This window comes from Chrysemys picta, chromosome 6, assembly GCF_011386835.1.
Source record: "Chrysemys picta bellii isolate R12L10 chromosome 6, ASM1138683v2, whole genome shotgun sequence".
In the NCBI taxonomy this organism is placed as follows: domain Eukaryota; kingdom Metazoa; phylum Chordata; order Testudines; family Emydidae; genus Chrysemys; species Chrysemys picta.
Window position 1 is genome coordinate 115414050 of NC_088796.1, and position 12612 is coordinate 115426661.

The window sequence follows — 12612 nt, forward strand, 5'->3', positions numbered from 1 at the left end:
AATAGCCTTTAGAGTATCACCAGACTTCACTGAACAGGAATTTAATGGTTGAAAAGGTCACTTTTAAAACAACTCATTATCTGAACAATTTTATAGAGTTGTCCCCAGACATAAATTCCCACAAAAGGAAACTGGCTCAGCAGAGTTTTAAAAAGCTAGTTCCCTCCATCTTCAGAGGCCAGTTCAGCTAGAGTGTCATGAATACGAGTTCGTGTGTTTCTAACGCATGGGGAGGCAGTAAACAGCAGCCCAGGAGCTGCTGAGGGGAAGGACTTCCACTGCTAGATCACTATGGTCCACTATGAGTGGCTTCCAGCTTATAAGTGACTCTGTCACATGCTCAGCTCACCTTTTCATTCTGCCTTTTTCAGCGGCAAGATTCTGAGAGCTGCTGTTGCCTCAGATTTGGTTCTTTCAGGATGCAAGGAACATGTCGTTTCTCACATGCAGTGTCCTCACCAATCAGCATGCTCCCTGATGACTGCTCTCTCGTTCCTTTTGACGTGCAATGATGTCGGAATGATGCCTTTTTGCTTGAGCTGCTTCTCTGGTCATTTAAGCTTAATGATGTTCCCAGACAGACCAAAGTGATTCTGGGCTCTGATTTGGAATGAGAAGTGAAGGTGGGGAATGGAACACATGAGATATAATCTACAAAGTATGAAGTTCAACTCTTGATATAAACTACATATAATTGAAATCAACATGGAACATTTTGGTTTTGACAAATCAGCATTTTTCTGATGGAAGAATGTTCTGCTGGAAATTTTTCAACCAGGTCTGAGACCAAAGTGATTATACACTTATGTAAATACACTTGTCTCTTCTATTCCTTTTCCCTCTCCCACATTTCTCTGTTTATTCCACTGTGGCATATTGTCTAAATCCTGGATTGAGAGAGCTCCCCGGGCAGGACTGTCTTTGTGTTTTTGGTGATTTGTTTGCATGAGGTTTGTTTATTTTAAAAGAGGGCTTAGTACAATAGTGCCCTGATCCGTGTTTGAGATTCCTAGATGCTACTCCAGTAAGAATACATTAGAACCATAGTGTTTAAACAGCTGAAACCCATTTGACTCTCCTTAGAATATAACCCCGAAACAAAAATTATAGTAATTTATTGAAGTCATTTTCCTCCTCACTAAGAATATTTTTCACTCCAATTTGTCTCACACAAAACTGTGTGCCATTTATGTTTTTTAATGCCAGATGAGATATTAGATAATTTTGTCTGACTCCCTGCATATCACAGGCCATCAGATATCACCAAGTTACCCCTTTACTGAGCCCAATGTCTTTAGTTATACTAAAGCATTTCAGTCCTCAGACTACATTGTTGTGTACCACAGGCAGAGAACAGGAGAGACTAATGTGTTGCCAATGCCCAAGTCATTCTTGTAATGGCAGGAAATTGATTAGGAGAGATCTCTCCAGGTGAGCCTACCATGGTGATCCATGCCCCATGCAGCAAAGAAAAAAAACAAAAACAAAACCCATGGTCCCTGCCAATCTGACATGGAGGAAAATTAATTGTGATCCCAAATCTGGCGTTCAGACAGACCCTGAGCATGTGAGCAAGACACTCCAGCTCAGCATCCAAGGGAATTCTCTTTGTCACATCAGAGCCCTAGTCTATCCCACCCAGTACCTCATCTCCCTCTGTAGCCAATCTCTTGCGCTTCAGAGGAAAGTGAAAAACAAAAACAAAACTCAGAATACATGTGAACAATTGTGCATCTGGGGGGGGGGGGGGAGATCCTTCCTGACCCCTGAAGGCAACTGGCTGAAGGCCAGTGAATGAGATTTGATAATAGTCATTGTCTTAATACCAGCATGCAAGTGTTATGACCATGTTGAGGGTAGTGCAGGCAAACCTTCCCCCATGGGCCATGAAGGAAGGGAATGAACAGGGGGATTGAAAGCATATCCGTCTAAAAGATTTCTAATCTTGTTTTAAAGACACCACACCATGATGGAGAATCCACCCTCTCCCCGCTAAGATGTGCCAATATTTAATTACCCTCACAGCTAGGAAATTGTATCTTATTTCAAAGTTAAATTTGTCTACCTTGAACTTCCAGCCACTGGATTTTGTTATGCCTTTGTCAATGTGACTAAAATACACATGGAAAAGATAAGTACCTATATGCAGTGATCAGAGCTCCTTAAGCTTTACATCGAGATTTATGATAGACTTTCCAGACTAGAGCTTGTGTCCCTTCCACAGAAATAACGTACTGTACTATTTTGTGTTCACATTATGGAGCTGACTGCAAGGAAAGGAACCAAGCTTATGGAGTTGATGGTGGCTTCAGTGTAAGGCTGGATACTTCTAGGTAAGGTTGGCTTGGAAAAGTTCAGGAAAAGTTCAATAAAAAACTAGTGCTGTAATACAGCACAAAATATGGTAATACATCCTTTGTTAGGTCATGATTGATCATGGTCATGACATTATGTTGTTTATTCAGTTAACAGAGGAGATCTATGCTGTAGCATTAACAATTATGAAGTTTTAGACAAAGATTTTCCAAAGTGACCAGCAGTGATTAAAAAAAAAAAGTTGCTTATAAACAAAGAATACACTTCAGATCTAAAAAATTCCTATGAAGATTAGGAGCAAAAAAAGAAAAGAAAAACAAATAAAAAAATACCCTTTTGTGTAAAGCATCCAAAAGCTGTTTAATTTTTTTTATAAACTACAGAACTATAGAAAATGCTTAACTCCGGTATTTTAAAATTGCTCTAAACACTGAATGTTCAAACTCCAAAATTGTTTTTAATGAAATCTCTGTTCCCACTCCACTACAAAAGATACTTTGTGATGACAATTGCCTACCTTTTCCATTTTAGATGCAAAATTGTTCTAGGTTATTCATTTTTGTTCAGTTTCCTGTACGCTAAAGTGAAGTTTATTGTGACTGAAAGCACAAAAAAAACCCAAAAAACACAACACTAAATTTCCTTATATACATATGCTCAATAGCATTCAAAACCACACAGGCCCAGATTTCTCTCCTTTGCCAAGATTCTACTCAACACAACAGAGGGGTGGGGTCTACATGGGAGCTGGATATAAGTCCCCAATTTCCAGGGTGGATCTGCACTACTCAGAGCCCCAGCATAAATGAGGGCAACCTGGGGAATGCTCTACTTTACACCATCAGGCTAAGATCTCTAAGGGATGCTGTCTGAACATAGTATATACTTCCGCAGCACTACCTCTCTGGCCCTGACATGCCCTCTACACTAGCTGAGAGTGGGATGATGACCCAAGAGCTGGATATGCCAACTGTGCACCAGCTGAGAGATCCCTCAATGTATCCTCTGTAACATGATAAGGTTTAATTGATCAATCCTGTCTACATTAATCCACAACAAATTAAGGGGACTTGATGACTGGAGAGATTAGCAAATTGTAATCACCTCCTTGTTTCCTGGCATTGGTCCATACTGGTCTTAGGTTTGAATTAAAGAAAATTAACAGCCAGAATTTCTCTAACATCTGTCTTGAATTATGATAGATGCTGCTAATTAATGTCAACGGTTTGCTTTAAAAAAAAACACTACCATCAACAGGCAGCATTTGGCTAATAAAATTAAGGGAAATAAGAGAAACTGAAAGGGCTATCAAAAAGACTAAGGGATGCTTTCAACAGAAATAATCAATCACCAAAAGTTAGACTAAAGTGGATGATATACTGAAAAGAGATGATCTATTCCAGAAAAGGTATGACTATAGATTTGAAAATTTAAATATTGCCATATACAACATGACCTTTGTACGTAACAACATAGGGACCGATAATCTGGTCTGGCAGGGCCGTGCTCTGAGCGAGAGCACTGAGGTGAGCGGCAGGGGTAGCTTTAGGCAAAGATGAGGCATTGCATGTGCTGAGCCTGCCCCCACTGGCAAACAGAAAAAAATCAGGGCTGCTTTAACTTACACTCAGCTGCCCACACGCCACATGTTGGGTATGGAGCAGAGGTATTGCCTAGAACTGCTACAAAAGCTCTATGCCACCTAAAGATTCTTCTTCATAATCACCACTCCTGTAACCGCACTGGTCGTTGGGGCACCATCACTGATGAGCAATCAACCAATTGTCTCCACCCCTAACAATTGTGTGTCAGGGCTTGAGTCTCCATGAAGTCCATTCCTGTCCACTCTTACGTTGTCAATCCATCTCTTCTTCTGTCTACTTCTTCTTCTCTTCCCCTGTACTGTCCCTGGGAGGATGATCTTGGATAGGCCGGATGATCTTGTTACATGGCCGTACCACTTCAGCTTGCGCTTCTTCATGGTCGTCAGGAGGTCTTCATATGACCCAGCACGTTGGGTGATAATGTTGTGGACCTCTTCATTAGTGACGTGGTTGAAGTAGGAGATGCCCAGGATTTTACGAACATATCTCATCTCTACTACCTGTATTTTCCATTCAAGTTCTGCCATAAGGGTCCATGTCTCACACACATACAGAAAAATGGAGATGATCAGTGCATGCAGCAGTGTCGGTTTGGCAGGGAGATGTTCTTGTTCCTCCAAATTGGCTTTAACTTTGCCATTGCTGCTATTGTTTGCACAGTTCTTCTCAGAATTTCTGCCTTCATCAGTGATGATTGCCCCCAAATACTTGAACTGTTTCACTGTCTCCAGCTCTTGTCCATAGAAAGTGATGTGAGCTGATCCCACCATGGTTGTTTGTCATCAGCTTAGTTTTCTCCGCACTGATTTCCATGCCGTATTTTGCGAAAGTTTCATTCAATAGTTTCACAAGGTTGGCAAGTTCATCTTCGCTGCCTGCCAGGCCATAAATGTCATTGGTGAACCGAAGATTTGAGATTCTTTCCCCCCCCCAATACTGACTGTGCATATGTGATCTTCTAGGGCATCAGTCATTATGTGCTCCAAGTAGATGTTGAATAGTGTGGGCGAAAGAAGGCAACCTTGCTGGACTCCAACAGTAGTGCGAAACCACTCTCCTATTGTGCCATTGATGAGAACGGCACTGCTGGCCTTGGCATACAGTTGTTTAATGGTAAGAATAAGCTTATGACCAAACACTGTACTTCTTCATGGTTGCCCTGGGGAGCTTTATGCCATACTCTGTCAAATGCCTTCTTGAAGTCAACAAAGACATGGTAGATAGCCTGCTGGTGTTGTAAGTACTTCTCACATAGAACACGAAGATTGAAAATCTGTTCTGTGGTACTTCTTCCAGCACAAAAGCCAGCCTGTTCTTCAGCAATGATATTGTCCACTTATAGCTTCAATTTGTTCAATATGACTTTCAACATCACTTTGCTGGGATGGCTGATTAAGCTTATGGTCCAGTAATTTTGACACGATTGCAGGTTGCCTTTCTTTGGCAGAGTGATGTTTAGTGACTGTGTCCATGTGGAGGGCCACTCACAGGTCTGCCAGATCTCGTTGAGTACATCTATTACTGTTTCTCCTCTGAATTTCATCAGTTTGGTTGGGATGTTGTCAATACCTGTAGCCTTTCCGTTCTTGAGTGATTTCACAGCTGTCTCCACTTCTTCACCCAGTATTGCAAAGTCATCCTCCTCTGCTGAATCTGGGCTCTCTAAGACACTAGGAGCTCCATTTGTCTGCAGGTTGCATAGATCAGAGCAGTAGTTTGTCCACCTGTTGATGGTGTTCCTTTCCACTGTAAGACTGTTCCCTTCTTTGCCTTGAATTGTGTTAGCTTTGGCCCATCTTTCCTTTGTCCGATCTTTTACAACGTGGAATGCTCGTTTGCTATTTTTATTATTGATACATTCTTCAATTTTAGAGCATTGTTTTTCAATCCATATCTCCTTGGCCACCTTCATTCTTTTCTTGATCTTTCTGTCAATTGCTCTGTATTTATCAGCTCCCTCAGTGCTGTTCTTGTCTCTCTTATGTTCTCTTCTAATGGCACACACTTGTATTATTTCATTTGTGACCCATAGTTTTGCCCTCTTATGATGTTTCCCAAGGATGTCCATTGCTGCCTCATTTATTACAGCATTGAAATTGTTGGTCATTGTTTCTACATCTCCTTCTAGAGCAAGCAGCAGGGTAAATTTTCCGCCGATCATTGCTTGGAATGACTCTGCAATGTTTTGGTCTCTGAGTCTTCCTAAGTCAAACTTAGTTCTGGTGAACTTTGGCCTGATGATTTTTCTTAGCCACAGCCAAAAATTTAGCATCACAAGGTTGTGATCACTTCCAATATCAGCACCGGGGAAGATCCTTGTTTTAGCTCTGTTAATCACAGAATGAAATCGGTTTTGCACCATGATGTAGTCAATCTGGTTGTGAAGTAGAACAATAGGTGCATGCCACATTGATTGTCTGGATGCTTTATATGCTCCTAATGTGTTTGCAAGAACCAGATTGTTATAGCTGGCAAACTCCAAAGGTCTCAATCCTCTCTCATTGGTTACCGCATTACAGAAAGGGCCACAATAATCTTGTCAATCTGCCTGTGTGTCAGTACCCACTTTAGCATTCCAATCTCCCTGTACAATCAGGATATCTTTCTTGAGTACCTTATCAATGATGTCTTGGAGCTAATTGTAAACATCTTCAATTTGCTCATCATCATAGTCTGTTGTGGGGGTGCAGACTTGTACCACTGTGATATTAAACGATACTGGCTTTAGACGGATGGAAATAAACCTGCCTACTGAATTCTTGAGATCTTTATGCACAAGAAATCCTATGCCGTTGACATGCTTGTCCTCTCCACTGTAATAGAGTACATGGCCTTCTTCTGTTAGTATCTCTCCAAAGTTCTTCCATCTGACCTCAGAGATTCCTAGGAGGTGCTAGGTGTATTGTTCCATTTCGTATGTGAGTTCTTTCAACTTCCCGATTTGTCTCAATGTCCTTCCACGAATCCTCTTTATTGCGGTTACATCAATAGTATACTTGTTGTGTCTGCCCTGGTGGGACATGGATGGCGTGGTCATTATTAACCCTGGCTGTGATCAATCTGGTATGGACATGATTGACTTACTCATCATATGGTGGGTCTTGGGCAAATTTCTAACCTGGCAGAGCCCATCCCTCTCCAGGCAGACCCTTTTAGTCGCCTCTTACAACATGCAGGAGGAGCAGTGGGCCTATTCTGTCCCTGGACCCACAGGAAAAAGATTCTTCTTACCCGAGGGCAATCTCAGAGGATCATCCTTCTGCTGGAATCATGTGTCTAGTTCTGGTGTTTGCAATTCAGAAGGCTGTTGAAAAATTGGTGAGAGTTCAGAGAAGAGCCATGAGAATGATTAAAAGGATTAGAAAATATATCTTATAGTGATAGACTCAAAGAGCTCAATCAATTTGGTTTAGCAAAGAGGATTAAGGGGAGAGCTGATCCCAGTCTATAAGTACCTACATGGGGAACAAATGTTTGATAATAGCCTCTTCAGTCTAGGATAGAAAGATATAACATGATCCAATGACTGAATGTTGAAATTAATCAAATTCAGACTGTAAATCAGGCCAATTTTTTTTGTCAGTGAGGGTAGTTAACCTCTGGAACAACATACCAAGTGTCATGGTGAATTCTCCATCACATCAAACCAAAATTGGATGATTCTTCTAAAAAGATGTGCTTTAGGAATTACTTTGGGGAAGTTCTGTGGCTAGGATTGCCAGGTGTCTGATTTTCGACTGGAACGTCTGGTCAAAAAGGGACCCTGGTGGCGCCGGTCAGCACCGCCGACTGGTCTGTTAAAAGTCCGGTAGGTGGTGCTGCAGGGCTAAGGCAGGCTAGTCCTTAGCTGTCCTGGCACCCGGAAGCGGTCAGCAGGTCTGGCTCCTAGGTGGGGGGAGGGGGCACAGGAGTCTATGCGCTGCTCTCGCCTGCAGGCACTACCTCCAAGCTCTCATTGGCCGGGCACCAAAAGGACACTTGCCTTTTTCTATGAGAGCTCAGATCCAGCTGTTGCCACTTGAGTGCCAATCCCTCAGCTACTACTCTTTCTCAGACACAGATGAAACAACCACTGCAAGACTGCAACAATAACAATGCACTGAAAATACCAAAGGGCAGACTAATAGGTGCATTAATTAATGGCTAGAAGGACAAGTAGCAGTAAATGAAATGGCCACAGTATGTATGTCCAGGTGTGTGAGAGATGTGTAGAAAAGCACCAATAAGGGCTTCAGTCCCTTTCTTGTCAGCAGTAACAAGCTGTGGATAATGAACTCAGCAATCTTAGTGGGGCAAACTGACCCCTACTCTCATCATATTTTAGAACTGGGTGTAGGGTGACCAGATAGTAAGTGTGACAGAATTGGTACAGGAGGTGGCAGGTGGGTAACAGGCGCCTATATAAGAAAAGCCCCAAATATCAGGACTGTCCCTATACATTTGGGACATCTGGTCACCCTAGCTAGCTGCCCGGAATTCAAACTATTGGCATAAATCATTTATTTAAGAAGAACAGGTGCCTTCTATTTGGCCTTGTAAAACAATAGTTTCATCAACACAACTCCCAGTCATCAGGCTAACACATCTCACCAAGGCACAGATGGGCCACCATGGGCCACCTTGTGCAGCAATATTTTTTAAGTCCATCCAGTTCTCCTAGGGCATAGGCAGGATCCCCAGGGTCAACACTGGGTCCTTAAAAAGATAAGTGCCAAAAGTGCATAGTAATGCACCAGGCACTTAAGTTGGGGAATGCACAGCACTGCAAGAGGGATTACAGGAAATCCTACTCGGAGGCTGCCCCCCATCGTGTCTGAATAAACTGTCACAAGGCAATAGCAGCAGGTTGGATGGGGGTCCTCTCCAGATTCTCATCAGTTCCTTGGAATGTAACATTGTGAGAGACAGGTTTATTTCTATACCCTGAGCAAGTCACAGTAGGGGATTAATTTTCATGTGGCACTTACTGGCACGAAAAATTCTCTCAGCACAACAGAATGGCATGGGCCATCCAATTGTTGCATTATCTCATCCAGAAAACCCATAGCTGCTGAGAGTTCGATAGGCTGCTTGTGAATAAAAGGCTTGAGATACGCCATTGTACAGATTCACTCGGGCAGCCTGATTGTGAAAAGATGGAGAAATGCTCCCTGCCAATCTCAACTGACTCACTCAGTAACTGAGGCACAGTTGAATTGAAGGACATGTGGGACAGCTAATATCTTTTTGGGCATTGCTGTAGCAGAGTTGAGCAAAAATTGGAATTTCTATCCTGTGATAAATTTCAATATTTCAACATTTTTTGACCCACATTTACTTTAAAAGTTGAAATATTAAGTATTTTGTGAAACAAAATATTCTGAAAAGTTTTGTATTTGGAAGTGCTCTGGGTGTCCTTCAATCTCTGACTGAAGGAAGTTCATACTGGATGATGGGGGATGGATCACTCAATAATTACCCTGTTCAATTCATTCTCTCAGAGACATCTGGCACCTCCCACTGTCAGAAGACAGGATACGGGCTAGATGGACCATTGGTCTGACCCAGTGTAGTGAGTTGGTGTGGCTCCCCTCCTGCCCAGCAGAGGGAGCACCCTTGCCGGCACCCGAGTGGGCGGAGCCACCGCCGCCTGTTCCCGTCCCCTGGAAGTCAAGGGGTGGGACAGGAAGTATAAAAGCCGGCCGCCGGAGCTCAGTCAGAGCCCAGCCGCCACAGGGGGCAGACGTGCCACCGGGAGCTCGCGGCCGGGAGACCTCTGAGACCCGAGACCGTTGCCCTAACTGGCCGGACCTGCCCCGAGCCCACTACGAGGAGCCCTCCCCGCACCCGGTATTGGGAGGATCCGTCGGGCCTGCCTCATGCCAACTACGAAGGCGAGGAGCCCCCAGAGCCCCTCCGCCCCTGCTATTATCCGGAGGAGCCGCCCGAGCCCCAATGGCCAGATTTCCCCGAGGAACTGCCAGACCTGCCCCCAAGCCCTGGACCAGAGGAACCGATGCTGCTGGACTGGCCCGAACCCGGCATCACCAACGAGGTAGGCCCTGAGGGGGAACACGGAAGTAGCCCGGGGGTAGCTGACCCCGGTCAGGCTGTAGAGACATGTGAGCCAATGTCAGTGTGTTTCGGTCAGGACACCCCACTGACCAGCAGCGACACGAGCCGCTGCTAGGGCCCCGGGCTGGGACGCAGTGGAGTGGATGGGCCTGCGTCCCCCCCTGCCACCCCACTCTTGGGTGGCAGGTTTCCTCTTCACCCAACGCTCAGGTGTAGGAACCTGGGCCTACCTAACTGATTAGTTGCTCAGCCCCTGCACCAAAGGGCCTGAGCTGTGACAGTTTGTTTGTTTGGTAGGCCCAGGCCCTAGATCAGGGCGGGGCACAAACTGTTGTGTTGTTGATCGGCCCCTGCACCAGAGGGCCTGAGCCCCTTAACTGACTGTTGCTCAGCCCTGCCTGAGGGCCTGAGCTCCCTGAACTGTGGGCCGCTCAGCCCTGCACCGAAGGGCCTGGGCATTGACTGTCTGTGCTTGTAGTGAGTCGGTGTGGCTCCCCTCCGCCCAGGAGGGTCGAGCCCGGGCACAAACCTACTACACTCAGTATGGCCATTCTTATGTTCTTATTTAAATAAAGAGCCAGATTCTTGAATGGCCCTAAATTTGATCCTTTACAAGGAAGCATATGTTTAATAATTATGTTAACTAAATACGTGAGATTCTCCCAAACAAGTAGTTTGAAGTCTGAGTGAAGTCTGAGTCAGAGTTGGGGACAATTTTTATGTTATCCTAGCTCGTTTGTGTGTCCTTAGTCTTCGATAAACTTTTCGTCCCTATAAATTTTTTTGGAACAAAAAATTAGTCCTTTATAGGTGACAAGATACGGTAGATTAATTAACACATGAAGATTGATAAGGAAGGACGTATGTGTAGCTCTTCCAGTAGTGCTGCTAGAGGTAGAATTGTGGACCTGCTATAATACTTGCTTTTACTTTAAAAAACCTATTGCAAAAGTAGATTAGCCAGGCCCACTGGGAGATAATTAATTAAAAACTGGATGTTTGCTGACTATGCATGGAAGACTTTGACTATAAAAAGGTAATAAATAAATATTGTAAAATAAATATGCTAGTCTATTGCACTGGTTTATTGTCACATTATGTTCTTATGCGGCTAACAGAGAAGTACAATGTAATATAATGAAGCTAACATTTGGGAGAGTACATCTCTTATTCCAGCATTCCTGACCTTAGTCCCAAGAGCAATTGAAAACACAGCAGCAGTGACAGGTTTGTTTTTTAAATGTTTCCATAATGGGCTTTATCTATATAGACTGTACCTCTGATTTGGAAAAATGTCTGAAAATTGGAGAGTAAATGAAAATGCCTTCAGGCAATGTAACCATTGTGAAATGTAAGTGATATATACAAAGGGTATTTACACACACACACACACACACACACACACACACACACACACACACACACACACAATATATACCTGGCATATGGGGCTGCAGTACCACTCAGGTTTGGTCCAACTGCCCCTCTGTCATGACAGTGGCTGGACCAAAACTGAGTGGCTCTGTGACCCTGTATGTAACACCTGGAGGAGAAAACCAGGCGCCATGAGACAGGAGCTACTGCTGAAGGGCAACTGTAGTGCAGATTTGCTCTCCACCCCACCCCAGCTCCTCCCCTCTGCACCTGACTAGGAGAAGGGGATGTTTTCCCTAGACCCGGGCTCAACGATGGGTTAATCTGGCCCCAAACGTGGCAACCCATTTAGAGTCTTATCAAGACGCATCATTTAGGAACACTTGTCCACTTAAATTATAAGATCTTAAATATCGGGGCTGCCTTTTACTATGTGTTTGTGGCATGACTAGCATGGTGGGGTTGAGGCCTCTAATCACTACTATAATACAAATAATAAATATGCTGAATATAAAAAATCATGGAGCAGGACCTCAAGGAGCAGGTCCTCAAGGAATCCATTTTGAAGTACTCAGAGAAGAGGAAGATGATCGGGAACAATTAGGGTGACCAGATAGCAAGTGTAAAAAATGGGGACAGGGGTGGACAGTAATAGGAGCCCATATAAAAAAAGCCCCAAATATCGGGACTGTCCTTATAAAATCGGGACATCTCATCACCCTAGGAAGAGCCAACATGGATTCACCAAGGGCAAATCATGCCTGTGCAACCTGATTGCCTTTTATGATGAGATAACTGGCTCTGTGGATATGGGGAAAGTGGTGGACGAGATATATCTTGACTTTAGCAAACCTTTTGATATGCAAAAAGAACAGGAGTACTTGTGGCACCTTAGAGACTAACAAATGTATTAGAGCATAAGCTTTTGTGGACTACAGCCCACTTCTTCGGATGCATATAGAGTGGAATAAATATTGAGGAGATATATATGTTCTCTCACAGTATTCTTGCTAACAAGTTAAGGAAGTATGGATTGGATGAATGGACTATAAAGGTGGATAAAAGCTGGCTAAATCGTCAGGCTAAATGGGTAGTGATCAATGGCTCGATGTCTAGTTGGCAGCCAGTATCAAGTAGAGTGTTCCAGGGGTCTGTCCTGGGGCTGGTTTTGTTCAACATCTTCATTAATGATCTGGATGATGGGATGGATTGCACCCTCAGCAAGTTCGCGGATGATACTAAACTGGGGGGAGAGGTAGATACA

General features: G+C 43.9%; 1 long non-coding RNA gene across 1 annotated transcript in view; it reads right to left on the minus strand.

The window, feature by feature from the left end:
* Window positions 1–247: 247 nt before the first annotated feature.
* The window catches only part of LOC135972274 (uncharacterized), a 213159-nt gene continuing 200794 nt past the window's right edge, over window positions 248–12612 (minus strand). The window contains exon 3 of the long non-coding RNA XR_010588700.1: window positions 248–600. This is a non-coding gene — a long non-coding RNA (uncharacterized LOC135972274). The remainder of the gene's footprint in view (window positions 601–12612) is intronic.